This window comes from Somniosus microcephalus, unplaced genomic scaffold, assembly GCF_052327205.1.
Source record: "Somniosus microcephalus isolate GS21.2 unplaced genomic scaffold, FLI_Smic_1.0 unresolved_chr8, whole genome shotgun sequence".
In the NCBI taxonomy this organism is placed as follows: domain Eukaryota; kingdom Metazoa; phylum Chordata; class Chondrichthyes; order Squaliformes; family Somniosidae; genus Somniosus; species Somniosus microcephalus.
The window spans coordinates 9,502,615-9,530,186 of NW_028225186.1; the positions used below are offsets into that span (position 1 = coordinate 9,502,615).

At 45.9% G+C, this 27,572-nt stretch overlaps 3 non-coding genes across 3 annotated transcripts; all 3 read right to left on the reverse strand.

Annotated features, from left to right (window-relative positions):
- Positions 1–1,522: 1,522 nt before the first annotated feature.
- On the reverse strand, positions 1,523–1,593 carry trnag-ccc (transfer RNA glycine (anticodon CCC)). The gene has a single exon. It is a non-coding gene; the product is annotated as a tRNA-Gly (tRNA).
- A 2,144-nt stretch (positions 1,594–3,737) lies between these two features.
- On the reverse strand, positions 3,738–3,808 carry trnag-ccc (transfer RNA glycine (anticodon CCC)). Its single transcript has one exon. It is a non-coding gene; the product is annotated as a tRNA-Gly (tRNA).
- Positions 3,809–5,952: 2,144 nt separating this feature from the next.
- On the reverse strand, positions 5,953–6,023 carry trnag-ccc (transfer RNA glycine (anticodon CCC)). Its single transcript has one exon. It is a non-coding gene; the product is annotated as a tRNA-Gly (tRNA).
- Positions 6,024–27,572: the final 21,549 nt, after the last annotated feature.

A 27,572-nucleotide genomic window follows, 5' to 3' on the forward strand; every position in this document is an offset into this window, starting at 1 on the left:
TTTCCAATGGCAGGAGGGATGGTAACCAGAGGTAGAATTGTCTTATGCAGCGAATGTTAAGGCCTCATGAATATCAGGATAAATTATCACGGCCCAGGTACTCTGTCATTCGAGTCTTGCACATGTAGCTAATGTGGCATTCTTCACACTGGCAATGAGTTGACGGATAGCCGTGCTGTGATCAGCTAAGTTTGTTAGGGAGATGCAGTCGGCAAAATAATACATGGAAGGCGGATAATAACCGTGACTGTTCTGACACTGTGAGGTACACATAAATGTGGTCATTTAAGGTGTCTTGTTCCCAATGTCCTTTCCTGCTGACTTTGAAACAGCAGGCATTTTAAAGAAGGCAAGGAAGTGAATGTTGCACCTCGGTGCCGAATGTTGCGCTGCTGACTGTTGAGGCAACAGCAGCGTGGAAAGTTGAAAGGTTGATGAGGTGCAAGCATTGTTTCGCGCGGGTGCTTTGATTGCTGGCATTTCAAACAGCATTGGTTCTACTGACCGGGAATCGAACCCGGGCCGCCGCGGTGAAAGCGCCGAATCCTAACCACTAGACCACCAGGGAAGCTGTGGAAAGCATCCTGCCAGCAAGCAGAACAATGCAGTCTTTCCTCCTTGCTGCTTTGAAATTCAGGTCACTTTCGCGCCAGGCAAACCTTTCGTACCAGATGACATTTTTTCGGCGAGATCACAAACGACATGTTCAAGAAACCACAGCATCAATTGCGGGTAGGCGTCCACCTGAAATCTATTTGCTTCTGTGCTTTTCTCAGTGATACATAGTCAGAGAAAAGCCGTCGGGATATTGAATAATCAGCACCAAAATATCAAGGACAACACAGAGGAAATAGTAATGCACTGCTTGAGACAAAGGCTCAAACACATACACGAACACAGATGTGTGCTCACTTAGTGTGGGTATATCTCAGATATCCATATGATTCATGGAAGAATGCAGTACAATATGAGGCCATTCGGCCAATCGTGCCAGTGCTGTCCCCTTGAAAGATCAGACGTGCTTTCTCCCGCTGTTATCTGCATTTCCCTGTCCTCTCTCGTTCCGCAGGACCCCGCACAAAAGACAAACAGAAGGAGAACACTATGTTAACGAGGAATTGATGCAGGAGCTTTTTATACAGTTCCTCACCGTTTAAAATCATTTTAGGTTCAATTTTTCGCTGTTGATCTTTTCCAAGGAGCACGTTAAGGTGCTGCCCTAAGGTTTAAAATTGGGGATGTTAAAATTCCTCCCCGTCGGGGAATTTCACCCCGGTCTCCCGCGTGACAGGTGGGGATACTCACAACTATACTAACGAGGAAGTGAGCAATGTAATGTCTGTCAGAGTAAGAATCGAGCCTGTTACACAGAAACAGGATGCCATTCAGCCCCTGAAAACTGTTGCACAGGAACAGGAGCAGAACATTCATTCCCTTGATCCAGTTGCACAGATACAGCTAATATATTATTTATGCTCAAGTGATGTGTTTGCTATGAAATGAATTGTTTAAAATGTTAACCTGCATTGGCCGGGAATCGAACCCGGGTCACCCGCGTGGGAGGCGAGAATTCTACCCCTGAACCACCAATGCACGCCGAGTTAACAAATTCCATTTTCTGGTAGCTACAATTTATTTTTGGCTTTTGTTAATACAAGCGGGGACACTGCGTTAACATAAAAAGCTAAATGCAGCAGATACTGCATCTGGAATTGTTGACTAAATGCTGGAAACACTTCGAAGGTCCTGGAAGATCTGTGGACAGAGAATTACAGGGTTAACCTCTCAGGTGCATGAGCTCACGGCAGAGCTAAGATTTAGCACTTTTCTAGGTGCCGCGGGAGTTTCCTTCCAACGTTGTTTAGCTGCTCAAAAATTACATTATTAAGAAACTAACGTTCCCCAAAAGAATAAATAGGAGCAGGATTGGGCCATTCGGCCCCTCGAGCCCCGCCATTTAATAATTTCGTGGCTGATGAGATCTTCGACACAACGCAACTTTTCCGCCCGCTCCCCATAACCCTTGACTCCCCGACATATAGAACTCGTTTGACGTCTTACAGTGTGGCCCGAGGGACAAGCGACTTCAGTTATGTTGATGGTGTGGACAAGCTGGAATTGCTTTCCTCTGGAGGCTAAGAGAAAATTTAATAAAGGCTTGCAAAATTTCAATGGCTTTTGATAGAGGAAATAAAGACAACCGCTTTCCAATGGCAGGAGGGATGGTAACCAGAGGTAGAATTGTCTTATGCAGCGAATGTTAAGGCCTCATGAATATCAGGATAAATTATCACGGCCCAGGTACTCTGTCATTCGAGTCTTGCACACGTAGCTAATGTGGCATTCGTCACACTGGCAATGAGTTGACTGATAGCCGTGCTGTGATCAGCTAAGTTTGTTAGGGAGATGCAGTCGGCAAAATAATACATGGAAGGCGGATAATAACCGTGACTGTTCTGACACTGTGAGGTACACATAAATGTGGGCATTTAAGGTGTCTTGTTCCCAATGTCATTTCCTGCTGACTTTGAAACAGCAGGCATTTCACAGAAGGCAAGGAAGTGAATGTTGCACCTCGGTACCGAATGTTGCGCTGCTGACTGTTGAGGCAACAGCAGCGTGGAAAGTTGAAAGGTTGATGAGGTGCAAGCATTGTTTCCCGCGGGTGCTTTGATTGCTGGCATTTCAAACAGCCAGAAAAAGCATTGGTTCCCTGACCGGGAATTCGAACTCGGGCCGCGGCGGTGATAAGCGCCGAATCCTAACCACTAGACCACCAGGGAAGCTGTGGAAAACATCCTGCCAGCAAGCAGAACAATGCAGTCTTTCCTCCTTGCTGCTTTGAAATTCAGGTCACTTTCGCGCCAGGCAAACCTTTCGTACCAGATGACATTTTTTCGGCGAGATCACAAACGACATGTTCAAGAAACTACAGCATCAATTGCGGGTAGGCGTCCACCTGAAATCTATTTGCTTCTGTGCTTTTCTCAGTGATACATAGTCAGAGAAAAGCCGTCGGGATATTGAATAATCAGCACCAAAATATCAAGGACAACACAGAGGAAATAGTAATGCACTGCTTGAGACAAAGGCTCAAACACATACACGAACACAGATGTGTGCTCACTTTGTGTGGGTATGTCTCAGATATCCATATGATTCATGGAAGCTTGCAGTACAGTATGAGGCCATTCGGCCAATCGTGCCAGTGCTGTCCCCTTGAAAGTTCAGACGTGCTTTCTCCCGCTGTTATCTGCATTTCCCTGTCCTCTCTCGTTCCGCAGTGCCCCGCACAAAAGACAAACAGAAGGAGAACACTATGCTAACGAGGAATTGATGCAGGAGCTTTTTATACAGTTCTTCACCGTTTAAAATTATTTTAGGTTCAATTTTTCGCTGTTGATCTTTTCCAAGGAGCACGTTAAGGTGCTGCCCAAAGGTTTAAAATTGGGGATGTTAAAATTCCTCCCCGTCGGGGAATTTCACCCCGGTCTCCCGCGTGACAGGTGGGGATACTCACAACTATACTAACGAGGAAGTGAGCAATGTAATGTCTGTCAGAGTAAGAATCGAGCCTGTTACACAGAAACAGGATGCCATTCAGCCCCTGAAAACTGTTGCACAGGAACAGGAGCAGAACATTCATTCCCTTGATCCAGTTGCACAGATACAGCTAATATATTATTTATGCTCAAGTGATGTGTTTGCTATGAAATGAATTGTTTAAAATGTTAACCTGCATTGGCCGGGAATCGAACCCGAGTCACCCGCGTGGGAAGCGAGAATTCTACCCCTGAATCACCAATACACGCCGAGTTAACAAATTCCATTTTCTGGTAGCTACAATTTATTTTTGGCTTTTGTTAATACAAGCGGGGACACTGCGTTAACATAAAAAGCTAAATGCAGCAGATACTGCATCTGGAATTGTTGACTAAATGCTGGAAACACTTCGAAGGTCCTGGAAGATCCGTGGATAGAGAATCACAGGGTTAACCTCTCAGGTGCATGAGCTCACGGTTGAGCTAAGATTTTGCACTTTTCTAGGTGCCGTGGGAGTTTCCTTCCAACGTTGTTTAGCTTCTCAAAAATTACATAATTAAGAAACTAACGTTCCCCAAAAGAATAAATAGGAGCAGGATTGGGCCATTCAGCACCTCGAGCCCCGCCATTTAATAAGTTCGTGGCTGATGAGATCTTCGACACAACGCAACTTTTCCGCCCGCTACCCATAACCCTTGACTCCCCGACATACAGAACTCGTTTGACGTCTTACAGTGTGGCCCGAGGGACAAGCGATTTCAGTTATGTTGATGGTGTGGACAAGCTGGAATTGCTTTCCTCTGGAGGCTAAGAAGAAATTTAATAAAGGCTTGCAAAATTACAATGGCTTTTGATAGAGGACATAAAGACAACCGCTTTCCAATGGCAGGAGGGATGGTAACCAGAGGTAGAATTGTCTTATGCAGCGAATGTTAAGGCCTCATGAATATCAGGATAAGTTCTCACGGCCAAGGTACTCTGTCATTCGAGTCTTGAACACGTAGCTAATGTTGCTTTCTTCACACTGGCAATGAGTTGACTGACAGCCGTGCTGTGATCAGCTAAGTTTGTCAGGGAGATGCAGTCGGCAAAATAATACATGGAAGGCGGATAATAACCGTGACTGTTCTGACACTGTGAGGTACACATAAATGTGGGCATTTAAGGTGTCTTGTTCCCAATGTCATTTCCTGCTGACTTTGAAACAGCAGGCATTTCACAGAAGGCAAGGAAGTGAATGTTGCACCTCGGTACCGAATGTTGCGCTGCTGACTGTTGAGGCAACAGCAGCGTGGAAAGTTGAAAGGTTGATGAGGTGCAAGCATTGTTTCGCGCGGGTGCTTTGATTGCTGGCATTTCAAACAGCCAGAAAAAGCATTGGTTCCCTGACCGGGAATTCGAACTCGGGCCGCGGCGGTGATAAGCGCCGAATCCTAACCACTAGACCACCAGGGAAGCTGTGGAAAACATCCTGCCAGCAAGCAGAACAATGCAGTCTTTCCTCCTTGCTGCTTTGAAATTCAGGTCACTTTCGCGCCAGGCAAACCTTTCGTACCAGATGACATTTTTTCGGCGAGATCACAAACGACATGTTCAAGAAACCACAGCATCAATTGCGGGTAGGCGTCCACCTGAAATCTATTTGCTTCTGTGCTTTTCTCAGTGATACATAGTCAGAGAAAAGCCGTCGGGATATTGAATAATCAGCACCAAAATATCAAGGACAACACAGAGGAAATAGTAATGCACTGCTTGAGACAAAGGCTCAAACACATACACGAACACAGATGTGTGCTCACTTTGTGTGGGTATGTCTCAGATATCCATATGATTCATGGAAGCTTGCAGTAAAGTATGAGGCCATTCGGCCAATCGTGCCAGTGCTGTCCCCTTGAAAGATCAGACGTGCTTTCTCCCGCTGTTATCTGCATTTCCCTGTCCTCTCTCGTTCCGCAGTGCCCCGCACAAAAGACAAACAGAAGGAGAACACTATGCTAACGAGGAATTGATGCAGGAGCTTTTTATACAGTTCCTCACCGTTTAAAATTATTTTAGGTTCAATTTTTCGCTGTTGATCTTTTCCAAGGAGCACGTTAAGGTGCTGCCCAAAGGTTTAAAATTGGGGATGTTAAAATTCCTCCCCGTGGGGGAATTTCACCCCGGTCTCCCGCGTGACAGGTGGGGATACTCACAACTATACTAACGAGGAAGTGAGCAATGTAATGTCTGTCAGAGTAAGAATCGAGCCTGTTACACAGAAACAGGATGCCATTCAGCCCCTGAAAACTGTTGCACAGGAACAGGAGCAGAACATTCATTCCCTTGATCCAGTTGCACAGATGCAGCTAATATATTATTTATGCTCAAGTGATGTGTTTGCTATGAAATGAATTGTTTAAAATGTCAACCTGCATTGGCCGGGAATCGAACCCGGGTCACCCGCGTGGGAAGCGAGAATTCTACCCCTGAATCACCAATACACGCCGAGTTAACAAATTCCATTTTCTGGTAGCTACAATTTATTTTTGGCTTTTGTTAATACAAGCGGGGACACTGCGTTAACATAAAAAGCTAAATGCAGCAGATACTGCATCTGGAATTGTTGACTAAATGCTTGAAACACTTCGAAGGTCCTGGAAGATCCGTGGATAGAGAATCACAGGGTTAACCTCTCAGGTACGGTTGAGCTAAGATTTTGCACTTTTCTAGGTGCCGTGGGAGTTTCCTTCCAACGTTGTTTAGCTTCTCAAAAATTACATAATTAAGAAACTAACGTTCCCCAAAAGAATAAATAGGAGCAGGATTGGGCCATTCAGCTCCTCGAGCCCCGCCATTTAATAAGTTCGTGGCTGATGAGATCTTCGACACAACGCAACTTTTCCGCCCGCTACCCATAATCCTTGACTCCCCGACATACAGAACTCGTTTGACGTCTTACAGTGTGGCCCGAGGGACAAGCGATTTCAGTTATGTTGATGGTGTGGACAAGCTGGAATTGCTTTCCTCTGGAGGCTAAGAGGAAATTTAATAAAGGCTTGCAAAATTACAATGGCTTTTGATAGAGGACATAAAGACAACCGCTTTCCAATGGCAGGAGGGATGGTAACCAGAGGTAGAATTGTCTTATGCAGCGAATGTTAAGGCCTCATGAATATCAGGATAAGTTCTCACGGCCAAGGTACTCTGTCATTCGAGTCTTGAACACGTAGCTAATGTTGCTTTCTTCACACTGGCAATGAGTTGACTGACAGCCGTGCTGTGATCAGCTAAGTTTGTTAGGGAGATGCAGTCGGCAAAATAATACATGGAATGCGGATAATCACCGTGACTGTTCTGACACTGTGAGGTACACATAAATGTGGGCATTTAAGGTGTCTTGTTCCCAATGTCATTTCCTGCTGACTTTGAAACAGCAGGCATTTTACAGAAGGCAAGGAAGTGAATGTTGCACCTCGGTACCGAATGTTGCGCTGCTGACTGTTGAGGCAACAGCAGCGTGGAAAGTTGAAAGGTTGATGAGGTGCAAGCATTGTTTCGCGCGGGTGCTTTGATTGCTGGCATTTCAAACAACCAGAAGAAGCACTGGCTCCCTGACCGAGAATCGAGCCCGGACCGGAGCAGTGAAAGCGCCGAAACCTAACAACTAGGCCACCAGGGAAGCTGTGAAAGGCATCCTGCCAGCAAGCAGAACAATGCAGTCTTTCCTCCTTGCTGCTTTGAAATTCAGGTCACTTTCGCGCCAGGCAAACTTTTCGTACCAGATGACATTTTTTAGGCGAGATCACAAACGACATGTTCAAGAAACCACAGCATCAATTGCGGGTAGGCGTCCACCTGAAATCTATTTGCCTCTGTGCTTTTCTCAGTGATACACAGTCAGAGAAAAGCCGTCGGGATATTGAATAATCAGCACCAAAATATCAAGTACAACACAAAGGAAATAGTAATGCACTGCTTGAGACAAAGGCTCAAACACATACACGAACACAGATGTGTGCTCACTTTGTGTGGGTATGTCTCAGATATCCATATGATTCATGGAAGCTTGCAGTACAGTATGAGGCCATTCGGCCAATCGTGCCAGTGCTGTCCCCTTGAAAGATCAGACGTGATTTCTCCCGCTGTTATCTGCATTTCCCTGTCCTCTCTCGTTCCGCAGTGCCCCGCACAAAAGACAAACAGAAGGAGAACACTATGCTAATGAGGAATTGATGCAGGAGTTTTTATACAGTTCCTCACCGTTTAAAATTATTTTAGGTTCAATTTTTCGCTGTTGATCTTTTCCAAGGAGCACGTTAAGGTGCTGCCCAAAGGTTTAAAATTGGGGATGTTAAAATTCCTCCCCGTCGGGGAATTTCACCCCGATCTCCCGCGTGACAGGTGGGGATACTCACAACTATACTAACGAGGAAGTGAGCAATGTAATGTCTGTCAGAGTAAGAATCGAGCCTGTTACACAGAAACAGGATGCCATTCAGCCCTTGAAAACTGTTGCACAGGAACAGGAGCAGAACATTCATTCCCTTGATCCAGTTGCACAGATACAGCTAATATATTATTTATGCTCAAGTGATGTGTTTGCTATGAAATGAATTGTTTAAAATGTTAACCTGCATTGGCCGGGAATCGAGCCCGTGTCCCCCGCGTAGCAGGCGAGAATTCTACCCCTGAACCACCAATGCACACCGAGGGAACAAATTCCTTTTTCTGGTAGCTACAATTTATTTTTGGCTTTTGTTAATACAAGCGGGGACACTGCGTTAACATATAACGCAAAATGCATCAGATGCTGCATCTGGAATTGCTGACTAAATGCTGGAAACACTTCGAAGGTCCTGGAAGATGCGTGGATAGAGAAACACAGGATTAACCTCTCAGGTGCATGAGCTCACGGTTGAGCTAAGATTTTGCACTTTTCTAGGTGCCGTGGGAGTTTCCTTCCAACGTTGTTTAGCTTCTCAAAAATTACATAATTAAGAAACTAACGTTCCCCAAAAGAATAAATAGGAGCAGGATTGGGCCATTCAGCTCCTCGAGCCCCGCCATTTAATAAGTTCGTGGCTGATGAGATCTTCGACACAACGCAACTTTTCCGCCCGCTACCCATAACCCTTGACTCCCCACATACAGAACTCGTTTGACGTCTTACAATGTGGCCCGAGGGACAAGCGATTTCAGTTATGTTGAACCAGGAACACTCCTCGCCACGATGGACGTCTCGGCACTCTACACCAGTATCCCCCACGATGACGGCATCGCTGCGACAGCCTCAGTACTCAACACCAACAACAGCCAATCTCCAGACGCCATCCTACAACTCATCCGCTTCATCCTTGACCACAATGTCTTCACCTTCGACAACCAGTTCTTTACCCAAACACACGGAACAGCCATGGGGACCAAATTCGCACCCCAATACGCAAACATCTTCATGCACAAGTTCGAGCAAGACTTCTTCGCTGCACAGGATCTCCAACCAACGCTATGCACCAGATACATCGACGACATTTTCTTCCTATGGACCCACGGCGAAGAATCACTGAAAAGACTACACGATAACATCAACAAGTTCCATCCCACCATCAAACTCACTATGGACTACTGCTCAGAATTAGTCTCATTCCTGGACACACGAATCTCCATCAAAGACGGACACCTCAGCACTTCACTCTACCGCAAGCCCACGGACAACCTCACGATGCTTCACTTCTCCAGCTTCCACCCTAACCACGTTAAAGAAGCCATCCCCTATGGACAAGCCCTGCGAATACACAGGATCTGCTCAGACGAGGAGGAACGCGATGGACACCTACAGACACTGAAAGACGCCCTTGTAAGAACGGGATATGACGCTCTACTCGTCGATCGACAGTTCCGACGGGCCACAGCGAAAAATCGCATAGACCTCCTCAGAGGACAAACACGGGACACAACCAACAGAGTACCCTTCGTCGTCCAGTACTTCCCCGGAGCGGAGAAACTACGCCATGTTCTTCACAGCCTTCAACATGTCATCGATGACGACGAACACCTCGCTAAGGCCATCCCCACGCCTCCACTACTCGCTTTCAAACAGCCGCCTAACCTCAAACAGACCATCGTTCGCAGCAAATTACCCAGCTTTCAGGAGAACAGCGACCACGACACCACACAACCCTGCCACAGCAACCTCTGCAAGACATGCCAGATCATCAACACAGATACCATCATCACACGTGAGGACACCACCCACCAGGTACATGGTACATACTCATGTGACTCGGCCAACGTTGTCTACCTCATACGTTGCAGGAAGGGATGCCCCGGAGCATGGTACATCGGCGAGACCATGCAGACACTGCGACAACGGATGAACGGACACCGCGCAACAATCACCAGGCAGGAGTGTTCCCTCCCAGTCGGGGAACACTTCAGCAGTCAAGGACATTCAGCCTCCGATCTTCGGGTAAGCATTCTCCAAGGTGGCCTTCGAGACACACGACAATGCAAAATCGTCGAGCAGAAACTGATAGCCAAATTCCGCACTCATGAGGACGGCCTCAACCGAGATCTTGGGTTCATGTCACGCTACATGTAACCCCACCTGATGCAGGGTCATCCAGACTCGAGTCGACATTGGCTTGTTCTCTCTGCACAGATGCGGCCGGACCTGCTGTGATTTCCAGCCAAAAAAAAAAATGTTTTTTGTCTGTTTTTTTGTTTTTCATACAGACCCCAGCATCTGCAATATTTGACCCCTTGTGACCCCACCTTATTGTTCTTTGATGTAATGTTTCCCTGACTGACCTGTTTGGACACCATTCACACCTTTGACTGCTGTGATTATCTCTCTGCCGAGGTGCGATAAATGGCAGTTGGAAAGGTTACCTGTAAACATCTGACATAATTCTCTGACAAAATAAGCTGTGTCTTTATGCATTTCTCCACTTCACCTGAAGAAGGAGCAGCGCTCCGAAAGCTTGTGATTTCAAATAAAGCTGTTGGACTATAACCTGGTGTTGTGTGACTTCTTACATTTGTCCACCCCAGTCCAACTCCGGCATCTCCACACCGTTGTAGACCTGATCACAGATGGAGACGAGACAGGCTACAGGGAGGAGGTAAGAGCCCTAGGGGAATGGTGCATGTACAGCAAACTCTCCCTCAACATCAGCAAAACAAAGGAGATTATCGTGGATTATAACAAGCGGCAGGGGGAGGGACACACCCCAATCTACATCGAAGGGGCTGAGGTGGAGAGGGTCGGCAGCTTCAAATTCCTGGGTGTATTCATTATGGAGGACTTAAGATGGTCCCATCACATCGACGTTGTAACCAAGAAGGCATGCCAACGCCTGTTCTTCCTCAGGAGATGGAAGAAATTTGGAATGGCCCCCCAGATTCTCACCAACTTCTACCGGTGCACCATCGAGAGTATCCTGTCCGGTTTGCATCACTGCCTGGTATGGCAACTGCACCGCCACACACCGCGAGGCTCTACAGATGGTAGTGAAAGCTGCACAACACACTATAGGAATTAAACTACCTGCTGTGCAGGATATCTCCCCGAGAGGTGCCGGGGGAAGGCCCTGAGAATCATTAAAAACGTGAGTCACCCCAGCCACAACCTCTTCATCCTGCTCCCGTCTGGTAAGAGATACTGAAGCATACGGTCTCGTACCAACAGGTTTCGAAACAGCTTCTACCCACAGGCCATAAGATACATGAACGATTAATTTATTATTATTTATTACTGTTGTTTTATTTATTATTACTGTCTTTCTATTAGTATTTCTATTCGTATTTTTATCATTGTATGCCATATTTATTCCAATGTTGAGAGAACTCGTAAAAATCAACATTTCATTGTGCAGTACACAAGTCTGCTGCATATATGACAAATAAAATTGAATTGAATTGAATTGAATTGAGCACACAGAAACTGACACAATGAAAACACACCTGACCGAATACACACACACTGACCCGCTGACCTCAAACTGACCAAACACACAGGAACTGACCCAGTAACCACAACCTCATGGAACACATGGAAACTGGCCCACCGAACACAACCTGACCGAGCACACAGAAACTGACCCAGTGACCAAAACCTGACCGAGCACACAGATACTGAACCACTGACCAAATCCTGACCAAACACACAGAAACTGACCCACTGACAACAGTATGACGAAACAAACAGAAACTGACCCACTGACCAGATCCTTTCCGAACAGACAAAAACTGACCCACTGATCACAACCTGACCGAACACAAAAAAAATGACTCAATGACCTCAACCTGACTGAACACACATAAACTGACCCACTGATCATAACCTTACCAAACACAAAGAAACTGACCCACTGACCACAACCTGACCGAACACAATAAAAATGACCCATTGACCAAAACCTGGCCAAAAACACATAAAGTGGCCAGCTGAACAAATACGAAACGAACACACAGAAACTTAATATGGAGGTGAGGGAAGGCATAAAAAGGGAAATTAGAGAAGCGTGCGATAAGAGCACAGCTGTCATCATGGGTGACTTTAATTTACATATTGATTGGACTACCCAAATTAGTAAAAATTCTGAGGAGGAGGAATTCCTGGAATGTTTTCGGGACGGTTATCTGGACCAATATGTCGAGGAGCCGACTCGAGTTCAGGCCATTTTAGACTGGGTATTGTGCAATGAGAAGGGACTTATCACCAATCTTCTTGTACGAGGCCCCTTGGGTCAGAGCGATCATAATATGATCGAGCTCTCAGTCGAGATGGAGAGTGAGGAAATTGAATCAGAGACTAAGGTCCAGAACTTAAATAAAGGGAATTACGAGGGTATGAGACGGGAATTGGGTAAGATTGATTGGGTGGTGTTTCTGGGGGGATTGACAGTGGATAGACAATGGCAAGCATTCAAAGATAGAATGGAAGAATTCCAGAACATGTTTATACCGGTTTGGCATAAAAATAAACCTAAAAAGGTGACTCAACCGTGGATAACGAGGGAAATTAGGGACAGCATAAAATCAAAAAAAAGGGCATATCAACTGGCAAAAAAAAGCACCAGACCGGAAGATTGGGGGCAGTACAGGATACAGCAGAAGAGGACAAAGGGATTAATCAGGAAGGGGAAAATAGAATACGAAAGTAAACTTGCAGCAAAAATAAAGACAGACTGCAAAAGCTTTTATCGGTATATCAGGAGGAAAAGACTGGTAAAATCCCAAGTCGGTCCCCTGCAGTCCGATTCGGGAGAATATATAATGGAGAATAAGGAAATGGCAGACCAATTAAACTCATACTTTGGTTCTGTATTCACAAAGGAGGACACAAATAACCTCCCAGGAATATCGGCAAACATAGGGACTAATGAGAGGGAGGAGCTGACAGAAATTAGTATCTCTAGGGATATGGTGTTGGGTAAGTTGAGGGGACTGAAGGCCGACAAATCCCCGGGGCCTGATAAACTACATCCTAGGGTACTTAAGGAGGTGGCCCTGGAGATAGCAGATGCTCTAAGGATCATCTTCCGGAACTCCATTGACTCGGGAACAGTACCCGTGGATTGGAGGGTAGCTAATGTTACCCCAATATTTAAAAAGGGGGGTAGAGAGAAAGCAGGGAATTATAGACCAGTAAGCCTTACATCGGTTGTGGGCAAAATGCTAGAGTCCATTATTAAGGATAAAATAGCGGAGCACTTGACAAATGGGGAAAGGATCGGACAGAGTCAACATGGATTTACAAAGGGTAAATCGTGTTTGACTAATCTGCTGGAATTTTTTGAGGAAGTAACTGGTAAAATAGATGGGGGAGAGCCAGTGGATGTGGTGTACCTTGACTTCCAGAAAGCCTTCGATAAGGTTCCACACAAAAGATTGTCATGCAAAATTAAGGCTCATGGGATTGGGGGCAAAGTATTAACGTGGATAGAGAACTGGCTGGCGGATAGAAAACAGAGAGTTGGAATAAACGGCTCGTTTTCAGAGTGGCAGGCAGTGACCAGCGGGGTGCCGCAAGGATCTGTCCTGGGACCCCAGCTGTTCACAATATATATAAATGATCTGGATCAGGGAATTGGATGCAATATTTCCAAATTCGCTGACGACACTAAACTAGGAGGAGGGGTGGGCTCTGATGAGGATGTCAGGAGGCTGCAGTGCGATTTGGACAGGTTGGGGGAATGGGCGGATACGTGGCAGATGCACTATAATGTGGATAAATGCGAGGTTATCCACTTTGGGGGTAAAAACAGGAGGGTAGATTATTATCTAAATGGCAATAGATTGGGAGATGGGGAAGTGCAGAGGGACCTGGGTGTTCTTGTGCACCAGTCACTGAAGGAGAGCATGCAGGTGCAACAGGCGATTAAGAAGGCAAATGGTATGTTGGCCTTCATATCAAGGGGGTTCGAGTATAGGAATAGGGATACCTTACTACAGCTGTACAAGGTGCTGGTGAGACCGCATCTGGAGTATTGTGTACAGTTTTGGTCGCCCCATCTGCGGAAGGATGTTCTTGCCATGGAAAGAGTGCAACGGCGATTCACCAGGCTGATACCTGGAATGGCGGGAATGACCTACGAAGAGAGATTAAATAGTTTGGGCTTGTACTCACTGGAGTTTAGAAGATTGAGAGGGGATCTCATCGAAACATATAAAATTATGGCAGGCCTGGACAGTCTGAATTCAGAGAGAATGTTTCCAATGGCCAGGGAGCACAGAACCAGGGGCCACAGTCTAAAAATAGCGGGCAAATCATTTAAAACAGAGATGAGGAAGAATTTCTTCACTCAAAGAGTGGTGAGCCTGTGGAATTCCCTGCCACAGAGGGCTGTGAAGGCTAATTCAATAAATATTTTCAAGAGAGAATTGGATATATTTCTGAAGGCTAAGGGGATTAAGGGTTACGGAGAAAAGGCGGGGACGGGGTACTGAACTGGTAAGATCAGCTATGATCTCAGACGAGGATCAGCCATGATCTCATTGAATGGCGGAGCAGGCTCGAAGGGCCGAATGGCCTACTCCTGTTCCTATCTCTATGTTACTATGTTACCCATTGACCACAAGCTGGCCAAAAACACAAAAGTGGTCAACTGAACAAACAGGGACCGAACACACTGAAACTGACCCAATCACAACTTGACCAAACACACAGCAACTGACCCACTGACCACAACCTGACTGAACAGACAGAAATTAACCCACTGTCCACATCCTTACTGAGCACACAGAAACTAACCCGCGGGCCAAATCCTGACATAACACATAGAAACTGACTGATAGAACATAACCTGCCCAATCACACGGAAACTGACCCATTGACCACAACCTGACCGAAAAAACACTGAAACTGACAAACAGAACACAGTCTGACTGAGCACACCGAAACTGACCCATTGATTACAAAATGGCCAAACACACAGAAAGTGACCAACAGAACAAATCCACACCGAAAACACAGAAACTGTCCCACTGACCACAAACTGAAGGAAACGACAGAAACTGATCTACTGACAACAACCTGACCGAGCACAGAAAGACTGACACAATGACCACAACATGACCGAACACAAAGAAACTGACCCACTGAACACATCCTGAATGAACTCACAGAATCTGACCCACTGACCAAAACCTGACCGTGCACACAGAAACTCACCCACTGACCACAAACTGACCAAACACACAGAAACTGACACACTGACCACAACCTGACAGAACACAAATAAACTGGCTCACACACAACAACCTGACGGACACCACAGAAACTGACACAGTGATAAGTCCCGACTGAACACACAGAAACTGACCCACTGACCGCAAGCTGACAAAATGCACAGACACTGACACAATGAACAGAACCTGAACAAACACACAGAAAGTGACCCACTGACGACAACAGGACCAAGCACACAGAAAGTGACCCACTGACCACAACCTGAACAAACACACAGAAACTGACACAATGACCACAACCTGACCGTACACACATAAACTGGCTCACCCAGAACCACCTGACCGACCACACAGGTACTGACACAGTGACCAAGACCTGACTGAACACACAGAAACTGACCCAAACACCACCACATTTCTGAACAAAAAGAACCTGATCTCCGCACTGCAACATGAACAAATACGCATAAACTGAACCACTGAACAAAAATGAACTGAACACACAGAAACTGAGACAAGGAACACAAACTGACCAAACACTCAGTAACTGACCCACTGACCACAACCTGACAGCACACATATAAACTGAGAAACTGACCACCACCTGTCCGAGCACACAGAAACTCACACACTGACCACCACCTGTCCGAGCACACAGAAACTGACACATTGACAACAGTCTGACCGATCACACAGAAATTGACACACTGACCACAACCTGACCGAACACACAGAAACTGACCCACTGAACACATCCTTACCGAATCAACAGAAACTGACCCACTGACCACAACCTGACTAACAAACAGAAACTGACACAATGACCACAACCTGAACGAACACACAGGAACCAAAAGACTGACCAAATCCTGTCCGAACACAAAGAAACTGCCCCACTGAACACAACCTGACCAATCGCACCCAAACTGACCTACAGGCTACACCTGACTGAAGAAAGAGAAACTGGCCCACTGACCACATCCAGGCCGAACACACAGAAATTGACGCACTGACCACATCCTGACCGAATTCAACCAAACTGATGCACTGACGTAAACTGACCGAACAGACAGAAACAGACCCACTGACCACCACCTGACTGAAAACACAGATACTGAACCTCTGACCACATAATGTTCGAACAAACATAAACTGACCCACAGACCACAAACTGACGGTGCACAAAGAAACTGACACACTGACCGCATCCTGACTGAACACACTGAAACATACCCACTGACCACAACTTGACTGACCACACAGAAACTGTCTCACTGACCACAACCTGACAGAACACACATTAACTGACCCACTGACGACAACCTGATGGTGCACACATAAACTGTCCCACTGACCACAACCTGACAGAACACACAGAAACTTACCCACTGGCCACAACTGACTGAACACACAGAAACTGACCCACTGACCTATTTCGTGTGTCTAATTCTGTTAGATTCAGGATATGGTTCTGGGATAGTGGATTGGCGGTTAGGATCAGATCAGCCATGACCTTATTGAATGGCGGAGCAGGCTCGAGGGGCCGATTGGCCTACTCCTGCTCCTATTTCTTATGTTCTTATGTAACATGACTGAAGACAAAATAATTGACCCACTGACCACAAACTGACGGTGCACACAGAAACTGACCAACTGATCACAACGAGGACGAACACACAGAACCTAACCCACAGAACACAACCTGAATTAGCACACAGAAACTGTCCCACTGACCACAACCTGGCCTTGCACACAGAAATTGAACTAATGACCACAACCTGATGGTGCACATTGAAACCGACCCACTGACCTCAACCTGACCAAACACACAGAAACTGACCCATTGACCACAAGCTGACTGAACACAAAGAAAGTGACCAAATGATCACAATCTGACAGAACACACAGGAACTGACCCATTGACCATAACCTGACAGAACAAACACTGAGACTCACACACTGACCACAAACAGACCTAAGACACCGAGACTGACCCATTGACCACAACCTGGACAAACACACAGAAAGTGACCAACTGAACAAATCCTGACTGAACACACAGAAACTGACCCACTGACAACAACTTGACCAAACACACAGAAACTGTACCACTGATCATGCACTGATGGAACTGACAGAAAATGGTCCACTGACCACAACCTGACCGAACACACAGAAATAAACCCACTGACCACAACCTGACCGAACACACGAAGACTGACAAAAAGAGCTCAACCTGACCAAACTCACAGAAACTGACCCACTGGACACATCATGACCGAACTCACAGAATCTGACAAACTGACCACAACCTTACTGAGCACACCGAACTGACACACTGACCACAACCTGACCAAACACAAAGAAACTGACCCACTGACAACAACCAGGTGGAACACACATAAACTGGCTCACTGAGAGCAAAGTGAACGAACACAGAGAAACTAACCCACTGAACACATCCTGAACGAACTCACAGAATCTGACACACTGACCAAAACCTGACCGAGCACACGGAAACTGACCCACTGACCACAAACTGACCAAACACACAGAAACTGACACACTGACCACAACCTGACCGAACACAAATAAACTGGCTCACCCACAACAACCTGACCGACAACAAAGAAACTGACACAGTGATAAGTCCCGACTGAACACACAGAAACTGACCCACTGACCACAAGCTGACAAAATACACAGACACTGACACAATGAACACAACCTGACCGAACACACAGAAACTGACCCACTGAGCACATCCTTACCGAAGCAGCAGAAACTGACCCACTGACCACAACCTGACTAACAAACAGAAACTGACACAATGACGACAACCTGAACGAACACACAGGATCTGACAGACTGACCAAATCCTATCCGAACACAAAGAAACTGCCCCACTGAACACAATCTGACCAATCGCACCCAATCTCACCAACTGGCTACAACTGACCGAAGAAAGAGAAACTGGCCCACTGACCACTTCGAGACCAAACACACAGAATTGACACACTGACCACATCCTGACCGAATTCAACCAAACTGATCCACTGACCATATACTGACCGAACAGACAGAAACAGACCCACTGACCACCGCCTGACTGAACACACAGAAACTGAACCTCTGACCACATAATGTTCGAACAAAGATAAACTAACCCACAGACCACAAACTGACGGTGCACAAAGAAACTGACACACTGACCACATCCTGACTGAACACATTGAAACATACCCACTGACCACAACTTGACAGAACACAGAGAAACTGTCTCACTGACCACAACCTGACAGAGCACACAGAACCTGACCCACTGACCACAACCTGATGGTGCATACAGAAACTAACCCACTGACTACAACCTGACCGAACACACAGAAACTGACCCACTGACCACAACCTGACCAAACACACAGCAACTGACCCACTGACGACAACCTGATGGTGCACACATAAACTGTCCCACTGACCACAACCTGACAGAACACGCAGAAACTTACCCACTGGTCACAACTGACTGAACACACAGAAACTGACCCACTGACAACAACCTGACTGAAGACACAAAAACTGACCCACTGACCACAAGCTGACGGTGCACACAGAAACTGACACACTGATCACAACGAGAACGAACACACAGAACCTGACCCACTGAACACAACCTGAACAAGCACACAGAAACTGTCCCACTGACCACAATTTGGCCTTGCACACAGAAACTGAACTACTGACCGCAACCTGATGGTGCATACTGAAACCGGCCCACTTATCTCAACCTGACCAAACACACAGAAACTGACCCATTGACCAAAAGCTGACCGAACACAAAGAAAGTGAACAAATGATCACAATCTGACAGAACACACAGAAACTAACCCATTGACCATAACCTGACGGAACAAACACTGAAACCCAAGCACTGACCACAACCTGTCTGATCATACATAAACTGATCCACTGACCACAAGCTGACCGAACACACAGAAACTGAGCCACTGACCACAACCTGACGTACCACACAGAAACTGACCCGCTGATGACAAACTGTACGATCACACAGAAACTGAGCCACTGACCACCATCTGCCCAAACAATCAGAAACTGACCCACTGACCACAACCTGACCGAACAAATGGAAACTGACCTACTGACCACAACCTGACAGAACACACAGAAACTGACACACCTGATCGAACAAACAGAAACTGGCCCACTGACCACATACTGAACAAAGTCAACCAAACTGAACCACTGAACCCAAACTGACCAATATGCAGAAACTGACCTTCAGACGATAACCTGACTGAACACACAGAAACTGACCCAGGGACCACAACCCGAGCATATACACAGAACGATCACACAGAAACTGACCCACTGACCACCACCTGCCCAAACAAACAGAAACTGATCCACTGACCACAACCATACTGGTTACATAGAAATTGACACACTGACCGAATCCTGACCGAACACATGTAAAGTTACCCACTGACCACAGCCTGACCAAACACAAATAAACTGACCCACAGACCACAACCTGACTGATCACACAGAAACTGACCCACTGACTACAACCTGAACGAGCACACAGAAACTGACACACTGACCAAATACTGACCGAACACAGTGAAACTGACCCAGTGACCACAACCTGACTGAACATGCAGCAACGGACCCACTGACCATAACCTGACCGAGAACACAGGAAATGCCCCATCGACCAAATCCTGAATGAACAAACAGAAACTGACCCACTCACCATAACCTGACTGAGTACAGAGGTACTGACCCACTTACCACAACCTGATCGAATACACAGAATATCATCCACTGACATATCCTGACCGAAAACAGAGAAAATGACACACTGACCACAACCTGACTGAACATACAGAAACGGACCCATTGACCACAACCTGAATGAACAAACACTGAAACTGACCCACTGACCATATTGTGACCGAGCACACAGAAGCTGACCTTCTAACCACAACCTGAGGGAACACACAGAAACTGACACATTGACCACAACCTGGCCAAACACACAGAAACTGACCAACTGAACAAATCTTGACAAACACACAGAAACTTAACCTCTGACAACAACTTGACCGAACTAGCAAAAACTGATCTTCTGACTACACGCAGATGGAGCGCACTGAAAGTGATCCACTGGCCACAAACTGACTGAACACAGAGAAACTGACTAACTGATCAAATCTTGACTGAACACACAGAAAATGACCCACTGAACACAACTTGTCCAAATACACAGAAACTTTCCCATTGACCACAATCTGACCGAAGACACTGAAAGTGAACAAATGAACACATCCTGACCGAACACACCAAAACTGAACGACTGACCACAACTTGACGGTGCACACAGACACTGACGCACTGACCAGAACCTGACCGAACACACAGAAAGTCACCAAATGACCACAAGCTGACCAAACACACAGAAACGGATCCACTGACCACAACCTGACAGAACAAACAGAAACTGGGCCACTGACAAAAACCCAACCAAACACGCAGAAACTGACCATCTGACCATAACATGACCGAACACACAGAAACTCACACAATGACCAAAACATTACTGGTCACACAGAAATTGACACACTGACCAAATCCTGACCAAACACACATAAACTTACACTCTGACCACAACATGACCAAACGCAAAGAACCTGACCGCCTGTCCACAACCTGGCTGAACACACAGAAACTGACCCACTGACCACAACCTGACAGAAGACACAGAACCTGACACACTGACCACAACCAGAACGTGCACACAGAAACTGACACACTGAACAAATACAGACGAAACACAGTGAAACTGACCCACTGACCACCACCTGACCAATCACACAGAAACTGACACACTAACCATGACCTGACCGAACACACATAAGAACATAAGAACATAAGAAATAGGAGCGTGAGTAGGCCAATCGGCCCCTCGAGCCTGCTCCGCCGTTAAACAAGATCATGGCTGATCTGATCCCAACCGCCAATCCACTATCACAGAAGCATCTCCTGAATCTAACATAATTAGACACACGAAATAGGAGCAGGATCAGGCTACACGGCCCCTGGGCTCGCTCTGCTACCCAAAGGGCCATGAACGATCGGAACCTAGACTCATGTCCAAATTCCTGCCCGCTCCCCGTAACCCTTAATTCCCTTTACTTCTAGGAAACTGTCTATTTCTGTTAAAAATTTACATAATGATGTAGCTTCTACAGCTTTTTGGGGCAGCATATTCCATGGAACTACCACCCTCTGAGTGAAGTAGTTCCTCCTCATCTCAGTTTTGAAAGAGCAGCCCCTTATTCTAAGACTATGCCCCCGAGTTCTATTTTCACCCATCATCGGGAACATCCTCCCCGCATCCAGCCGAACCAACCCCTTCACAATCTTATATGTTTCAATAAGATCGCCTCTCATTCTTCTGAACTCCAATGAGTAGAGTCGCAATCTACTCAACCTCTCCTCATATGTCCATCCCCTCATCCCCGGGATTAACCGAGTGAACCTTCTTTGTACTGATTCGAGAGCAAGTATGTCCTTTCTTAAGTATGGACACCAAAACTGTACGCAGTATTCCAGGTGCGGTCTCACCAATACCTTGTACAACTGAAGCAATACCTCCCTATTTTTATATTCTATCCCCCTAGCAATGAAAGCCAACGTTCCATTGGCCTTCTTAATCAATTACTGCACCTGTATACTAACCTTTTGAGTTTCGTGCACCAGGACCCCCAGATGCCTTTGTACTTCAGTAATTTCCAGTTTCTTGCCATTAAGATAATAACTTTCTCTACGATTTTTCCTGCCAAAGTGCATAACCTCACACTTTCCAGTATTGTATTCCATCTGCCAAATCTCTGCCCACTTACTTAGCCTGTCTATGTCCCCTTGCAGGTTTTTATGTCCTCCTCACTCACTACTTTCCCTCCCATCTTAGTATCATCTGCATACTTTGATATGTTACACTCGGTCCCCTCCTCCAAATCGTTAATATAGATTGTAAAGAGTTGGGGACCCAGCACTGACCCCTGCGGAACACCACCAGTTACTGATTGCCAGTCTGAGAATGAAACATTTATCCCAACTCTCTGCCGTCTGTTAGATAGCCAATCCTCTATCCTTGCCAAAATATTACCCCCAATTCCGTGATTTTTTATCTTAAGCAATAACCTTTTTTGTGGCACCTTGTCAAATGCCTTTTGTAAGTCTAAATACACTACGTCCACTGGTTCCCCTTTTATCCACCCTATATGTAACTTCCTCAAAGAACTCCGGCATATTTGTCAAACATGACTTCCCCTTCATAAAACAATGCTGACTTTGTCCTATTAAATTATGATTATCCAAATGTCCTGTTACTGTCTCCTTAATAATGGACTCCAAAATTTTACATACCACAGATGTTAGGCTAACCGGTCTATAGTTTCCAGCCTTCTGTCTACTGCCCTGTCTACATTAGCTGTTATCCAGTTTGCCGGGACCTTTGCCGAGTCCAGGGAGTTTTAGAAAATTATTACCAATGCATCCACAATCCCTACCGCCACTTCCCTCAAGACCCTAGGATTTAAGCCATCAGATCCAGGTGATTTATCCGCCTTGAGTCCCACTATTTTACCGAGTACCAATTCCTTAGTGATTTTGATCATGTTTAGCTCCTCCCCCGATTTAGCCCCCTGTTTGTCCAGTGTTGGGATATTCTAAGTGTCTTCTACTGTAAAGACTGATATAAAATATTCATTCAATGTTTTTGCCATCTCCATATTTCCCACCATTAATTTCCCGGTCTCATCCTCTAAGGGACCAACATTTACGTTAGCCACCCCTTTTCTTTTTATATAAATATAAAAACTCTTACTATATGTTTTTATATTTTTTGCTAATTTACTTTCATAATCTATCTTCCCTTTCTTGATCAATCTTCTTGTTATTTTTTGCTGTCTTTTAAAGTTTTCCCAATCCTCTATCCTCCCACTAGATTTGGCTACCTCATATGCCCTTGATTTTAGTCGAATGCTCTCCTTAATTTCTTTACTTAGCCACGGATAGCTGTCTTTCCTTATACACCCTTTTCTCCTCAGTGGAATATATTTTTTTTGGAAGTTGTAAAATAACTCCTTAAAATACACCACTGATCATGTATCGTCTTACCCTTTAATCTATTTTCCCTATCCACTCTACTCAATTCCGCTCTCATACCTTCATAGTCTCCTTTATTCAAGCTTAGCAGGCTTGTTTGAGATCCAACCTTTTCACCCTCTAATTGAATATGGAATTCAACCATGTTATGGTTATTTATTCCAAGGGGATACTTTACTACGACATTTTTAATTCATCCTGTCTCGTTACAAAGGTCCAGATCTAAGGTTGCTTGCCCCCTGGTCGGTTCAGTTACATACTGCTCAAGAAAACCATCCCTAATACACTCAATGAACTCATCCTCAAGGCAGCCCTGCCCAATTTGATTTGCCCAACTAATATGATAGTTAAAATCCCTCATAATTATAGATGTTCCCTTATTACAAGCCTCAATTATTTCCTGATTGATACTCCGTCCAACAGAGTTGCCACTGTTCGGAGGCCTATAGAATACGCCCACTAGTGTTTATTTCCCCTTATTATTCCTTACCTTCACCCAAACAGTTTCACTATCCTGGTCTTTTGACCCAATATCATTTCTCTGTATTACAGTGATTCCTTCCTTTATTAACATAGCCAGCCCACCTCCCCTTCCTTCCTGCCTATCCTGCCTGATCGTTAAATAACCTGGTATGTTTAATTCCCAGGTATTGTCACCCTGCAGCCATGTTTCTGTAATGGCCACAAGATCATACACATATGTAGTTATTTGTGCCATTAACTCGTCTATTTTGTTACGAATGCTACGTGCATTCAGATAGAGAACTTTCAAATATGTTTTGTGTCACTTAGTTCCTGCTGTTGCCCTTTTTATTACTTTACCTTTTACTCCATACCTTCTGCCCCTTCCTGACACGCTCTGGTTTTTAATTTCCCCACTGCTACCTAAGTCTATGACCTTCTCTGTTGTCATTTTTTTTATTTGCGCTCTAGGAACCTCCCCCCCACTAGTTAGTTTAAAGCCCTCTCTACAGCCCTAGTTATATGTTCTGCCAGGACTCTAGTCCCAGCACTGGCCAAGTGAAGCCCGTCCCAACGGAACAGCTCCCTCCTGCCCCAGCACTGGTGCCAGTGTCCCAGGAAGCATAACCCATTTCTCCCACACCAGACTTTGAGCCAAGCATTTAAATCTCAAATTTATTTGTCCTAGCCAAATTCGCTCGTGGCTCAGGTAATAATCCTTACCCTTATGGTTCTGCTTTTTAATTTGACCCCTAGCTGCTCAAACTGCCTCAGCAGAGCCTCCTTCCTTGTCCTATCTATGTCGTTGGTACCAACATGGACCACGACAACTAGATCCTCCCGCTCCCACTCCAAGTTTCTCTCCAGTCCAGAGGAGATGTCCTTAACCCTGGCACCGGGCAGGCAACACAGCCTTCAGGACTCTCGCTCTTGGCTGCAAAGAAGTCTATCTATCCCCCTAACGATACTATCCCCTACCGATACAACATTTCTTTTAACTCCCCCCACTTGAATGGCCCCCCGCTCCACGGTGCTGTGGCCAGGTTGCTCATCCTCCCCGCAGTCCCTTTTCCCATCCTCACAGGGAGTAAGTGCCTGGAACCTGTTGGACAAGTGCAAGGGCTGTGGCTCCTCCAACACTACCTCCTGGATCCCCGTAACTACCTCACTTCTAGTCACACCATCCTGACCCTGGCCACGGACTACTTCTGAATTAATTAATCTAATTGGTGTCAATAAATCGTGATACACAGAGTTCAGGTAACTCTCCCCCTCTCTGATGTGTCTCAGTGTTTGAAGCTCGGACTCCAGCTCTTCAACACGGAGCCGGAATACCTAGAGCAGCCAACACTTACTGCAAATGTGATCACCGTGAGCATCAATGGTGTCCACCAGCTCCCACATATTGTAACATAAACTGACCGACTGACCATAACCTGACTGAACACACTGAAACCTTCACTCTGACCACAACCTGACTGAAAACACAAAAACTGACACAGTGACCAAGTCCTGACTGAACACACAGTAAATGACCCACTGACCACAACCTGACAAAACACACTGACACTGACACAATGACCACAACTTGAGCAATCACACAAAAAGGGACCCACTGACAACTACCTGACCTAGAAAAAGGAAACTGACCCACTGACCACATCCTGACCAAACACACAGAAACTGACCCACTGACCACAACTGACCGATCACACAGAAACTGACACACTGACCACAACCTGAACAAACTCACAGAAACTGACACAATGACCAAATCCTGACCGAACACACATAAACTGACCCACTGACAACAAAATTACCAAACACACAGAAACTGGCCCATGTACCACAGCCAGACCGAGCACTCAGAAACTTACCCACTGAACACAACCTGTCCGAGCACACAGAAAATGACCCACAGGCCACAACCTGACTGAGCACACAGAAGCTGACCTATTGAACACAAACTGACCGAACACACATGAAATGACCCACTGACCACAACCTGACGAAATGCACTGGTAATGTCCCACTGAACACAACCTGACCGAAAACACAGAAACTGACCCATGGACCGCAACATGACTGAAAATACACTGAAACTGACCCACTGACCACAACCTGACCGATCTCACAGAAAAGGGCCTTCATTCCAAAACCTGGCCTAATGAATAGAAACTGAACAACTGATAAAATCCGGACCGATCAAACAGAAACTGAACCACTGACAACAACTTGACCGAACAAACAGAACCTGACCCTCTGACCACACACTGACGGAAAACACAGAAAATGATCCACTGACCATAAAATGAGTGAACCCAATGAAACTAACGAACTGGCCAGATCCTGTCCGAACAGACAGAAATTGACCGACTGATCCCAACCTGACCGAGCACACAGAAACTGACACACTGAGCAAATCCTGACTGAACACACAGAAACTGATCCACTGACCAGAACCTCACCGAACAATAACTGAAACTGACACAATGACCACAAACTGACCGAACATGAAGAAACTGACCTATTGAGCGCAACCTGACCAAACACACAAAAAGTGACCAATTGAACAAATCCGGACAGAACACACAGGAACTGTCCCACTGACAACACACTGACGGAACCCACAGAAACTGATCCACTGACCAGATGCTGACTGAACACACAGAAACTGTCCAACTGACCACCACCTGTCTGAACACACAGAAACTGACCAACAGACCACCAATTATCCGAGCACACAGAAACTAAGCCACTGTCCACAACCTTACTGAGCACACCGAAACTGACCCAGGGACCAAATCATGACCAAACACACAGAAACGGACACACAAAACACAACCTGCCCGAGCATAAAGAAAGTGACCCATAGACAACAACCTGACCGAGTAAACACTGAAACTGACACACTGACCCCAATCTTACAGAGCACAACGAAACTGACACATTACCCACAACCTTAATGAACAAACAGAAACTGACCCACTGCCCACAACCTGACCGAACACACAGAAACTGACACAATTAACAACTCCTGACTGAGCACAAAGAAACTGACACACTGATCACAACCTGAATGAACACACATAAATTGACCCACTGGCAACAACCTGACTAAACGCACAGAAACTGACCGACAGATCGGCATCTGTCAAAACACAGAGAAACTGACCCACTGAACACAACTTGGCTGGAGACACAGAAACTGATTCAATGAACACAACCTGATCGAACACACACAAGCTGACCAATGACCACAAAATGACCGAACAAAAAGAAACTGACCCACTGACCACAACCTGACGGAACACACAGAAACTGGCAAAGGTACCACAGCCAGACCGAACACGCAGAAACTGACCCTCTGACAACAACCTGACAGAAAACACAGAATCTAACCCACTGACCAAATCCAAACTGAACACACAGAAACTTACCCACTGACAAAAATCTGATGAAACACACAGAAAGTGACACGCTGAACAAATCCTGACCGAACACACAGAAATTGAACCACTGACAACAACTTGATTGAACACACAGAGAAACCGTCCCACTGACCAAACACTGATCGAACCGACAGAAACTGATCCAATGAACAAGAACTAACTGATCACACAGACACTGACACACTGAACAAATACTGACTGAACACACAGAAACTGACACACTGACCACAACCAGACTGAACACATAACGAC